General features: G+C 38.4%; 1 pseudogene; it reads left to right on the top strand.

Moving 5' to 3' along the window:
• Positions 1-14,119, top strand: part of LOC118832045 — a 59,017-nt pseudogene that overhangs the window by 28,778 nt on the left and 16,120 nt on the right.

Raw genomic sequence — 14,119 nt, 5'->3', positions numbered from 1 at the left:
GCCCCCCCAACTTATTAGCTTTCCCCTAAATCCACCCCTCCTTTCTCCATTTCTGTTGCAAGTATCACCATTCTTTTAGTCTCTCAGGTTTTCAACTTTGGTTTCACGATCAACTCTTCAATTTTTTCCTCTCACAAAGTGAATCATCACATATTGTCATTTGTCCCTCCAAAACATCTCTCATATTTGACCTATTCCCTGTAGGTCCTCATTGTCTTTTGGATATTATTGTCATATTCTCCTAACTTGCGTCTCTGCCTCAACTCTCTCTCTCTCTCTCTCTCTCTCTCTCTCTCTCTCTCTCTCTCTCTCTCTCTCTCTATCTATCTCTTTCCTATAAACTACAATGCTACAAAACAAAACAAAAAATGGATTTTCCCAAACCATAGGTCTGATCATGTCACTCTTCCACTCAATAAAATCCAATGGCTCTCTGTTGCCTCTAGGATATAAACTCCTGTTTAACTTTTAAAAACCTAATCTAAATCCAACTTCTCTTTTTAGACTCATTGTACATATTACAATTAAATTGAGCTTCCCTCCATTCCTTACATAATACATTCTGTAGTTTGTCTCTATATTTTTGCACTGCATATAACCCATCCCTGCAATGTATTTCCTCCTCAAGTCTTCCTCATTGGATCCTTCTCTTCCTTCAAGGTACAACAGAAGCAACACCATCTACATGAAGCCTTTCCTATGCCCAAATGCTAATGCCTTTCCTTACTCTCTCACATTTAACTACTTTGTATTTAACTACCTAGTTAACACTTTTCTCCAGACTTCATTCTTGACTCTGAGGACTTTTCTACCTCTTTCTCAGCAGGCTTCTCACCTTGGAGATGCCTGTGCTCCTGTAGCTCCTCCTCTGGTGAATCCCTGCCCAAAACTACCATTTAAGAAGGTACCCAGGCCATACATCCTCACTTCTCTCCTGGACCCTCCCTAGTTGCCCTCTCACTCTGGAGATATCACCGGACTGTGACCCTCCGGTGTAAGTGGTGTATTTCTATGCAGAACAAATATTTTAAAAAGGCACCATAATTACTTCTTTCCTGCCTCTGCCACTGACTCTGCAGAATTTTTCACTTGCCCCCACCCCAGCTCCCTGTTATATGTTGTGTTACATTAGAATTACATTCTCATTACGTTAATTACATTCGAATGGAAGCTCCTTGAAACTAGGGAATTTGTTTTTGCTTGTATCATATTCCCAGAATTCAGCACTATGCCTAGCATACAATTAGTGTTTAATGAATGTTTGATCTATGTAATCTATCTATGTATTCTTCTTATTTTTATATACTTATGTATGTACTTGTTTCCTCTCTTCCCTCACTCTCCAGGTCACTCACTGCACCCTGGGCCATTGTAGGTCGTATTGACCTTCCTTTGTCTTGCCACTGACATCAATGACTCTGGAAGAGAGAGTGAAGCTGACAACTTTGCACAGTTCTGCCCCACTCATATCCAATTCTCTCACAAATCAAGATAACACCCTTGGGATGTCATTGGTCCTCTTTGAGAATTAAGGATAATCACAAAAACAAGAGTTTACCTGAAGTCTCTACACAGAGAGAAGGACTTCTAGAGCAGGAGTTCTGAGTTGAACCTTGTCACACATATTCCTCAAATGTGTGCCTCACTACAATTATGGTAGCCTAACTTTAAGCTTACTCTTTGCATGCAGGCTGTATTGGTGAGAAGGAACAAACTAGGTTCTGTCAACCAGACCAGAACTGGCTTCTAACCTGTGGGTAGCTGGAGCCACACAAAGCAGGCCACAGACAGGAGAGTCAGGAATCAAACAGAAGTTTAATTTCAAAGTGAGGGAATCTGCTTGCAAGCAAGGACACATGTGCCAGAATCTCAACCCTAGTGGGGAAGAGGAAACCTAGGCTGTATGGGAGATCTCAATACTTATACCAATTGCTGTGCAGTGAGCAACAGCTCTGACAATGAGTGGTAACAGCAACAATGTGACAAGTTTGATTCATAACAGGACTTCATGACCAAAAACATGGGTGCTACAGATGGTTGTCTAAGCTCAAAGCCCATCTGATGCTGGTGTGAAACAATTCTGGAATTTTGCTGTGCCTGAGATCATTCAGGGGGTGAGTGCAATGGATGGTTGTTATGCCAATCTCAGAGCATATCTATATTTAAGAATCTCAGCAGCAAGAGACAGAGTCAAGATGGCAGAGTAAAGGCAGCAACTCACCTGAGCTTTCCCCCAAACTCCTCCAAATAGTTTTTAAAAATGACTCAACAAATTCTAGAGCAGCAAAACCCACAAAAGGACAGAGAGATAAATTTCCAGGCCAAGACAACTTGAAAGGTCAGCAAAGAAAGATCTGTTGCATCAGGTTGAAAGAGAAGTATGGTCCAATGCAAGCCACAACACAGACCTGGCCACAGGAAATCCAGAGAAGGTCTCAAGACAACTGAATCACTGGTAGCAGTGGAGGTTTCCAGATCTCTCAGCTTGCGGAAATAAAAGACAACCCAGAAGGTCAGCATGAAAGGTCCATTGCACCTGGGAGAGAGTGGAGTGTAGAAACCGGGAACAGGCCTTGGGAGTGACTGAATCAGGAGCTGCAGTGGCTGCTTCCAGAGCTCTCAGGCCACAGATGGTAAAGGGATTGAACAACTGGTCAGAAGGACATTACAGGGGTCTTTTAGTTAGCACTGAGGCAGGACTCTGTTGCTTTGCCTATACTCACATCAGGGTCACAGTCCTAGGTGGTAGACTCAGGGCAAGGAGGAACACTAGCATAGCAGAGCTTATGGCAAGAGTGGAAGGAGGACAGAAAAGGGCAGAAAAGAGTGTTTGTGGTCAGACCAGAGCAGAGGCCAGGAAAAGAGTAAACACTTCTCCTTAGATCATACCGCCTTGGCCTTAAAAAGCAGATTTGGCCAAATGGAAAAGAAGGTCCAAAGGCTCACTGAAGAAAATAATTCCTTAAAAATTAGAATAGAGTAAGTGGAAGCTAATAACTTTATGAGAAATCAGGAAATCATAAAACAAAACCCAAAAAAATGAAAAATAGAAGACAATACAAAATATCTCATCAGAAAAACGACTGACCTAGAAAATAGATCGAGGAGAGATCATTGAAGAATTATTGGACTACCCGAAAGCCATGATCAAAAAAGAGCCTAGAAATGATCTTTCAAGAAATTATCAAGGAAAACTGCCCTGATATTCTAGAAACAGAGAGTAAAATAGAAATTGAAAGAATCCACCAATCACCTCTTGAAAAAGATCCCAAAATGAAAACTGCCAGGAATATTATACCCAAATTCCAGAGTTCCTAGGTCAAGGAGAAAATATTACAAGCAACCAGAAAGAAACAATTCAAGTATGGTGGATCCACAGTCAGGATAACACAAGATTTTGCAGTTTCTACATTGAAGGATTAGAGGGTTTGGAATATGATATTCTGGTGGGTAAAGGAGCTAGAATTGGAACTAAGAATCACCCACCCAGCAAAATTGAGGCAGGGGAAAAATGGGCATTCGATGAGATAGAAGACTTTCAAGTATTCTTGATGAAAAGGCCAGAGCTGAATAGAAAATTTGACTTTCAAATAGAAGATTTAAGAGAAGTTTAAAAAGGTAAACAGGAAAGGGGAATCACAAGGGACTTAATAGGGTCAAATTGTTTACATTTCTACACAGGAAGATGATATTTTTAATTCACAATATAGGTAGAGGACACAGGTGTGAGTTGAATATGAAGAGATGATATCTAAAAGAATTATGGGGTGAGAGACAAATGTACTGGGAGAAAAAGAAAGGGAGAGGTAGAATGGGATGAATTATCTCAAATAAAAGAGGCAAGAAAAAGCATTTACAGTGGAGAGGAAGAGGGGGAAAGTGAAGGGTAGTGAGTGAACTTGAACTTTGAACAATTCTCAGAATTGGCTCAAAGAGGGAATAATATATGCACTCAATTGGGTATAGAAATCTGTCTTACCCTAGAGGAAAGTAGAAGTGGAAGGGGATAAGAGAAGGTAGGGGTGATAGAAGGGAAGACAGACTGGTGGAGGGGGTAGTCAGAAGCAAAAGACTTTTGAAGAGGGACAGGGCAAAAGGAGAGAGAGAATAGAATGAATAAGGGGGAAGAATAGGAGGGAGGGAAATACAGTTAGCAATAATAACTGTGAAGAAAACTTGAAGCAAGTTTCCCTGATATAGGTATCATTTCTCAAACCTATAGAGAACTGCATTAAATTTATAAAAATAAGAGCTACTCCCCAATTGACAAATGATCAAAAGATGTGATCAGTTTTCAGATGAAATAATCCAAGCTATCTATCTATCTATCTATCTATCTATCATCTATCTGTATGTATATGTATTTATATATGAAAAAATGCTCTAATTCACCACTGAAGGGAAAAATGCAAATTAAAACAATTCTGTGGTACTATCTCATGTCCATTAGATTGGCTAACAGGACAGAAAAGGCTAGTTGGAGAGTATGTGGGGAAAAGGAGACATTAATGCACTGTTGGTGGAGTTATGAACTGATTCAACCATTCTGTAGAGCAATTTGGAACTATGCCCAAAGGGCTATGCAACCATGCATACCCTTTGACCTACCAATCCTAATACTATGTCTGCATCTCCAAAGAGATAAAAAACAAAAAAGAAAGGGATCTGTATGTACAAAAATATGTATAGAAGTTCTTTTCTGGGGGCAAAGAATTAGAAATTGAGAACATGCCCATCAATTGGGGAATGACTAAATAAATTGTGGTAGGTGATTGTGATGAAACACTATTGTACTGTAAGAAATGATGGGTGCCAAGATAGCAGAGTAAAAGCAGAGACTTGCTTGGGCTCTCCCCCAAACCCCTCCAAATACCTGTAAAATGACTCTAAACAAATTGTAGAGCTGCAGAACCCCAAAAAAGACAGAGTGAAACATATTTCCAGCCCTAGACAACCTGGAAGGTTGACAGGAAAGGTCTATTGCACCACTTTCCATTTTTGTCATATTAGCTAATTAGGTAGGTATGAAGTAATATCTCAGAGTTATTTTACTTTTCATTTCTCTAGTCAAAAGTGATTTAGGCCCCATTCTTCCTGTCACTATAGATAGCTTTGATTTCTTCATCTCTCCATATCCTTTCATCATTTGTCAATTGGGGAATGGCAGCAGCCCAAATTCTGCTAGCCATTATAATGCTGATCACATTTACCAGCAAGTTATGGCATAAATATCATCACCTTCAGATAATAAGTGGGGGCAATTGCTTCTAGTCTTACCTACTTTGTGAATAAGAAAATTACTCTGAATTATTTTCTGGGCCCAGAATTCAAATTCATGATTTTCCAGTTGTCTGTGTCTTCCCTTTGGACCCTTATACTTTGAAAATGAATGGAGTCTCCACACAAGGAAAAACTTTTTAGAATTAAGGGAATGAGAATCATATGAGGTATTTTTAGAACACAAATATTACAATAATGCTCAAAGAAGTAAAGTTTGGCTTTGGTTAATTTCAAACTCCATTAAAAATACAGGGCAACTAGAAAATATCTACTATGTCATGGTGTTTTTCTAGCTTCTAAGAGAGCATTGCTGACAAAGAAATGTAAATATGATTTTAAAGGGATTTTCAAGTTTCTGTGAAGGTGTTTGCTAAACAAGAAATAAATAAAATATTTGCATGGATTTTTTTCTCAAAGTGTTTTATGGCATGTCTTCAAATTTCTGTCTTTTGAATTCTCTTACCACCACTCCTCTTTACACACTCTACAATCTAGTTGCTCTGGTCTAGGTTGTTAAACTCTGAGGGAGGGCAATCATGAACAGTTTCCCCCAAATAACTAGATCTATATTTTTTCACACTGGAGTTTTTCCATGTTAAGTTGCTGAGCGTTACTGTGATTATTGAAATAAAACCCCAGGGGAAAATGAATTTGAGAGCCATTTAAAACGCCAAGCTAAGTTTAACAGAAACACCAGAAATATCAAGTTATGACTCATGCAAGCTTGGATTCAGAAATAATGTTTAACAGGAAGAAAGAAACTTTCACTTAGAACTGTTTTTTTTTAATTTTTTTTCTAAATGTATTTATTGGTTTTTTTGAAGATGCAGTCATGCAACAAACCTGTATAAACTGATAAAATGAGTCCTGGGGTTTTGTACGCAATCAGAGAAAAAGACAAGTGTTTCCTCCAATTAATTGGTGAAGTCTGCATCAGTACTGATTAGTTTTCCCACACAGTGGGAAATGAAGAAAACTGAAGGAGTACTGGTTACAAAGTACTAGAAAATGAAAATGAAGTGAGGCAGAAAATTTAGAGTGTTGTTACTTTTTGAACTAAGATTCAGCAACAATTTAAAGCTGCCTTCTTTTTTCAAGGGCTTATTTTCATACAACTCTTTAAAATAAATAATATTAGAAACTTTCTCTAAGGTTCCAAAGGTAAATCTGGACTCTAGAAGGATTTGGCAGCTGAGTACAAAGTTCTGGGTCTTACTGATCAGGAAAGCCTTCAAACAGAGAGAGGCCTTGTGATAGCCCATATGTCTTAGGACAGACTTAGTTGTTTTAGGGAGGCTCATCACCAGGTTAGAAATAGAATAATGCATTTTTTCAATTCAAGTGACACACAAAGACCGCATACCAAACTGTAGAAAAGTTGGGATATGTGTCAGTAAAGGAAGTGTTTATGTTGACAGAATAACCATGAACCAAGTACTGCAGTTAGGTTATAAAGCCAGTTAGCATATGCTATAATGATACAACACTAAATCCTTCATCAATCAGCAAGTGTTTATTGAGTTCCCATTACGATCCAGGTCCTGTGCTAGACACTAAGGATGAGTAGACCAAAATGGAATAAACCCTGCCTTCAAAGAGCCTACATTATATGAGAGACAAGTACATATATATCATCTAGTCTCATTATCATTCATCCTTGGTGCCTCACATTCTCTCAATCTCTATATCCTATCAATTGACATACCTTGTCATTTCTTCCTCTATATACATCTTTCTCTCCCATATATCCTCTTCTCAAACCACTCAAAAAGACACCACCTGAGTTTGGTCCTTCATTGCCTCTGGCCTAGAACGTCACCACAGCATTATAATTGGACCCCTGAGAGTTTCCTGTAGGGCAAAAGGAAAGGGAAATGACAAACAGGGATGGTGGCCATGGCAGGGGGACAGATGCCATTGAGAAGTAGCATAGAAAGGTGTCCTCCTTGTTATTCCAGCTTGATAGACCCGCTATTAGATTAGCTATTCAACAACCTCCATACTCAAGTAAAAGTTCCCAAGCCACACAATGCTCAGTTATATTGTTTTAGTCAAAGAGTTAGTATTGGTGCTAATAGTAGACTACCACATCATCCTTGGGAGAAAACATAGTGAGATAGTCTGAACCACTGAAATCAAGATATTTTCCAAACTGTCTAATAATAAATGAGGAATGAGCAGCAGGGACCATGAAACTTTAGCTGTGTCATGGCAAAAAAAGAGTTTGGAAAGGGGAGCAATGCTCAGTCTCAGTCTCTTGAGCTGTAACACACATACATGCTATAATCTGGGACCATACCGCCAAATCAGTTTTCACTGGCTCACAGTTTCCTAAAGCATTAAGTCCTAAAGTTTCCCTAAAGCATAAATCTAATCATATCAACTCCCAAATCGATAAACTCTAACAACTTCTTCTAGGATCAAAAATAAAAACCAAGTTTAAAGTTTAGAACTCTTCATAACCTAGTCCCTTTGTACCTTTTGAATTCTCTTAGCACCACTCCCCCTTACACACTCTGCAATCTAGTTGTTCTGGTCTAGTTACAGTTCCACAGACACGACACCCCATCTCCAGTGTAAGTGCTTTTACACAGGCTGCCCCCCATGTATAGAATGCTTTCTCACCTCACCTCTGCCTTTGAGGATCTGGTTTCTTTCAAAACCTAACATAAGCACCACCTTGTGCAGGAGTCCTCTCCTTGTCCCCCTACCAGCCATTAATGTCATCTTCTCTAAGGTTACCTTCTGTCTTCGTTTTTGTTCAGTCATATCAGTCATGTCCAATTCTTTGTGAACCCATTTGGGGTTTCCTTGGCAAAGATACTGGAGTGGTTTGCCGTTTCCTTCTCCAGATCATTTTTCAGATGAGAAACTGAGGCAAACAGGGCTAAGTGATTTGCCCTTGGTCACACAGCTAGTGAGTGTCTGAGGCTAGATTTGAATTCACAAAGATGAGTTTTCCTGACTGCAGCCCTGGCACTCTATCCACTGTACCATCTAGCTGCTCACTTTCTATTCTCTCTCTCCCTCTCTCTCTCTCTCTCTCTCTGTCTCTCTCTCTGTCTCTGTCTCTCTCTGTCTCTCTCTGTCTCTCTCTGTCTCTGTCTCTGTCTGTAAATTGTTGTTTCCCCATTAGAATATAAGGGCCTTGAGAAAAGGGACATTTTTTTTCTTATATTCCCATTGCTTAGCATACTGCCTAGTGCCTAGTAATAATATAATAGGTAACAAAAGAGGCTCAGCTGAAGCAACTAGGCATGTTTGTCATGCATGTCAGGATAAGGTTTAAGGCTCATATAATAATTGTTCTTCAAATATTTGAAAGACTGTCACATTAGAGCACCCCTCCCCTTTCAAAGAGACAAAATTAGGTTTGATATAAAGGAACACTTCCAAAAGAGTTATCCAAAAGGTAATCTTTTCAGGTGTAAGTTCACAGAAACACAGAATTTTACTGTTGGATAGGAACTTGGCAACCATCTAGTCTCACCCAAATCTGAAAGGAATGCTTACAAAAAGATAATAAGATAGAAGATAAGAGGTCATTCACAGTCTGCACGAAGACGTCCAATGAAAGGAAACCTACCATATGCTGTGACAGCCCATTCAACTTTTTGGGCAGCTTTAATTGTTATTAAAGCTTTCTATTCCTCCCTTTCTTCTTCTATATCAAGCCTAAATTTGTCCCTTTGCAACTTTCACCCATCACTTCTGGTTTTGTCTTTTGGGGCCAAATAGAGATAAACTTCCATAGGAGAGCCCTTCAGACATTTGAAGAAAACAATTATCAATTTATGATATAGCAGATAGAACTGTGGATCAAAGGTCAGAAAGACCAGAATTGAAATCCTGACTCAGACACTATCCATGTGTCCCAGAACTTTCAAGTGGTTGATTTCCTCTGGGTGTTCTCTAATTTATCCATATTTTTCCTAAATTGTAATATTCAAAATTGAAAACAATAGTCCAAATATAAGATATATTTCTTTCCCTTGATAGAATGTAAGCTCCTTGAGGCCAGGCACTGGACTAGGTCTTGAGAATACAAAACCAAAAACTGAACAATCCCCTGAAGGATATTATATTGTATCAAGGGAAAAAAGCACACACACACACACACACACACACACACACACACACACACACACAAACTTCCTTCCAAATCCAACTAGTTGTGTAATCAGACACTACATCAAATGTATTGCTAAAATCTAAGTTAACAATATCAACAGCATTCCCTTGATCTACTAGTTTAGTGAACCCAATTAAAAAAGGATTTGGTGGTTAGTCTAGCACTACTTCCTTTTCTAGATGGTCATTAACTATTGTTTTAATCATCCATTTGAAAATTTGACTAGGAATTGGAGTCAAGTTCACTGGCCTATAGTTTGCAAGACTTCATTTACTCATTCACTTTCCTTTTTTTATGAGGACATTTTATTTTCCAGTTCCAGTATACCTCTCCTAGTTTTCAAAATATTTTAAATATCACTAAGAGTGTCTCAGCAATCAAATTGCCCAATCCTTTTAGTATCAAGAATGTAGTTCTTCTGGGCCAGTAACTTGGATTTTTCACAGAAAGCTCCCTCACTGTCTCCTCAACTCTTCTGGTTATCAGAACTCTTTTAGGCATTATGATTCTGTTATTCTCAATTCACGGGTCATTCTGCTTAGCAGAAAAACCGGAAGCCAGTCAGTCAATATGTACTTATTAAGTTCTGGGGACACAAAGAAAGGCAACAAACAAACAAAACAAAAAATACAGTCTTTGCCCTCCAGGAGCTCACAATCTAATGGTTTGCAAAAGTAAAAGAAGAATTTAAATTTCTGTCATCTTTGTTGACAGTTATTATTGTATGATAGACTGCCAGAAGTTTTTTTTCCTTTTTTGATTCTATGATTTACTCCCCAAAGAGCATTAATAAGTATTAATAATAATAAAGCTTTTTCTTGTTCTTAGTTTTTCCCGCAACCTCAGTTCTTCTGAGGATTTACATTAAATGATATTAATTTTACAGGACTGTGTTATGCTTTGTTACCTCATCTTGCTTCTATCCTTTTTTCCAACTAAGCTAGTTGATTCTATGTGTATCCATACCAGTATCTAAGATAATTCCTCTTTTTCCTCCTTTTTAAAGTGTTTTCCTTTCTGTGTGCAAAATTTCATTCTGAAGAATTTCCTATCCATCCTCAGCTAGAAATCACATTTACTTACATTAGTAGAATGAGTTTGTTCAACCAGGACTCCACTATACCAAGGAGATAACAGATCGAGTCTCTATCCCTATGCATAATTTATCATGTCTCTGTGATATGCTTGTGATCTATTCCCAGAACTTATATGTTTCTGCTTTCTGTCCTGGCACTCTGTAGTATATTGAAATGACAAAAACCCTTCTATTTCTTTCTCCATCAATCTTTTCCCAAATGTTTCCCATCATTCTTTCTTCCTCAGGTTCCTGGATTTCTTTCATATGAGTGCACCTTCTTAATATACAATCACATCCCAACACCACTACCACCAAACCTCCTATATATCCTATGTCTTTGGAACAAGGTATATCAATACAGAGCTCTGTTTTAATATACATAGAAATCAAGAAGTTAGAAACATACTTAGTCTAGGAATAAACAGTACTCATTGGAAGGCCAGGAAGGTTTAAATTATATCTTACATTTATTCCTCCTGAATAAATGGGTATGTCCCCTGAACAGAGTAAGGGGAGTACAAGGGACTCACACAAATGCCAGTCCTTTTATTGGCTCCTAATTCAAATCTCCCACCTGGCTCTTCATTGGCCAGATGCAAACCCCTGAACTGCCCACATCTTGCCTCCCTCAAACATCTCCTTCAGCATGCATACAAACCTCTAACCTTTAACCCAATCAGAAGCCTGGTCTCTGCTAGATTACAACTCTGATTAGAACTGGTTCTAATCAGTTACCTGACTTACAACCTGCTAAAGCTGGGGGAGGGGGAGATACTTTCAACTCTGTGGAAACAAAACTGCTTCCACCATTTCTCACAAAGAGATTCTAAAAATGCATAAAGTCGGGAGGGGAGTGAGGAGTCGTTTGAATCTCCTTAATTAAAGGAAGATGCCTCTAACAATGAAAGCAGTATAGGCAGGGGCAGTAACCCTATCCCCTACGTTCCTCAAAGCAGGGTCTTATGTTGCATATGAATTATCCCAAGGCAACATAGCTACTTAGTGGTAGAGACCTGGGATGCTAACCTAGATCTTCTGCCTTTAAGTCTTCTTTCCACTATTACATTGTGTTCGTAATAAAATCCTCCATTCAGACAACAACCACACACATAGCAGCAGAAGCAACCACAATAATAATTATAATAATAATTAGCATTTATACAGTAATTTAAGGTTTGCAAAGCACATTACAAATATTTTATTGTCACAACAATCCTGGGATGTAGCTTCTATCGTTACCCCATTTTACAGATGAGGAAGCTTAAGCAGGAAGTGATTAAGTGACTTGCTCAGGGACACACATCTAAAATATGTCTGAGAGCAGATGCAAACTCTACAACCACTCTGTATTGTCTATTACTGCTACCTGGATGACTCGGCAAAACAACAAGAAAACAAAAACGGTTAAGCTCTATCTATATGCATGTATCTGTTTATCTATATTTATCTAATACTTTCTATCTGATCTATACTGTATCTATTTGTTTATGTACTATCTATCATCTGTTTATCTGGGCTGCTTCCCAGCCAAGAGTCCACTGAAAAGGAAATACAGAAAAGTCTGGGATCCAGGGAAAAGTGAAACTAATTTAGTCATGCTGATAGATTATCATACATTGGGAAGATGAAAAGAGTCTCACCTTAACTAAACAATTGTCTCCCGACCCACACAGAAATCAAACTGTGCTGTTTGTCCATTACATCTCTTCTAGGCAGACTTTTTTTGCATACTCAACTCTGTTTTGATGTGGCCCATGTTTGAGACAATAGGCCCTTTTAAAATGAATTAACTCTATGGAAATCAATCTTTGGAAGAAAACATGGCACTTAGCAGGAGTGGGAAGAGGATTGTTCTGTATTCAATTTTCTATTCCCAGCTCACAGCCTGTCCAGATGTGGCATTCATTCTGGGGGGAAAATGTCTATACTTTCAACAGTAAACAAAACACAGAATACCCTTTACATGCCATTTTCACACCCACACAAATTTTCAATATAAATATGCTGTTTCCTTGCCAATGATTTTTCCCACCTCAAATTATACTTTCAGTTCTTATTTGTTTTCCTATTTTTCCCTTTAATTACCCATATCGGTGATTTTTCTTTCTCTTGCCTATCTTTCTCAGTCTTCCCATGAGGCCTTATAATTAGAGCTATGCAGTGCTTCTATACTAAACATTAAACCAGGAAAATCTTGCTTGGTTTCAGGTTTTTTATAAAAATTTGAAACTTGGGACTGGGTTCATCAAAAGTTTTCTTGAGGTAGACAAATCGTTCAGCAAGTTTTGTACAAATCTGGGCTGCATTCAAAGTTAGCCTGGGCCAATTAATTTTTTTTGGCTGGGTATATTGTAAAACATAATCGTGTTGTATGTGTTAGATAGTTTTGATCTAAAAGTGGGTTATTTTTGGATTGATTTGGCTTTGAATTTGTTGGCTCTTTTCCCATGCAGTCTCAAATTGCAATTCATGGGATGTTGAATTCTGTCCTCCCAGGAGCAATTTTGTCTAGTGACATTTTCTTTTCTTGGCAGAACATTTTTATACACACTGGTCATTTTTTTCTTGTGCTCATTGAGTACTTGATTCTAGTTTTCCCATTTTTTGATCCTTCTCAGAGGATGAGAATTGATTGGCAATGTGGGTAGAGCTTAATCTAAAGAAGATATGGGTTCCAGTTCAAAATATGATAATGAGATCTGTTACAAAATTGTCTTCCAATGAATTCCACAGTATTGGATGAGGTGAGAGATCTAATTCCCCTATATTATCAGAAAGGTCTGTAATCTTCTAATGGGTTCCTGAGGATCCCAAAGGATTAAAGGTTTAAGAAGGAGCAAGTTCAATTATCACCTTTATGCAAATTATTCCCAGATCTATATATCTAGCCTCCATCTTTCTTCTGTACTCTAGTCCTGCATTACCAATGGCCTGACTGGTAAACTTGAAATCACAGGAACTAAAATTGAATCCTGGTTCTTTCACTTACTGTTTTTGTGATGATGGGAAAGTCTCAGCTTCTCTGAACCTCAGTTTCCCCATATGTAAAAGGAGGGGATTTAACAAGATGACTTCTAAATCTATGATCCTATGTAATATATATGGTCCAATGGCCTCCAAATTTATCTTCTGTAGGCATCATAAACTTAACATGTCCAAAATGGAATTCACTAAACTTTGCTCCAAATTCATTCTATTTACAAGCTTTTCTATTTCTTTCAAAGGTACCACTCATCCTTGCATTCATATATTCAGGAGGGTCATAAACTCTGAGACATCCTTCATTCTTCACTCTTCCTCACTACTCCTCCCCCCACCAAACAAACAAACAAAAAAACCAATCAGTCACCAAATCTTTTAAATCCTTGGATAATTAAGTGGCTCAGTAGATAGAGCTCTACATCTTTGATCAGGAAGACCTGAGTCCAAACCAAGTCTCAGAACAACTAGTTGTGTGACTCTGGGCAAGTCACTTAACCTCTGTCAGCTTCTCTTTTCATCAGTTGTTTGATTTATCAAGTGACTGTGGAATTGTAATGCTAAGGTCCTCTCTAGCTCTAAATCTTTCAAACAACTTTCCAGTGCTACTGTTTGTTTGCTTTTTCCTTTACAACATTCTTAGGGCACTC

This window comes from Trichosurus vulpecula, chromosome 9 (assembly GCF_011100635.1).
Source record: "Trichosurus vulpecula isolate mTriVul1 chromosome 9, mTriVul1.pri, whole genome shotgun sequence".
NCBI classification, from domain to species: domain Eukaryota; kingdom Metazoa; phylum Chordata; class Mammalia; order Diprotodontia; family Phalangeridae; genus Trichosurus; species Trichosurus vulpecula.
This window is presented reverse-complemented; position numbering and strand designations above follow the sequence as displayed.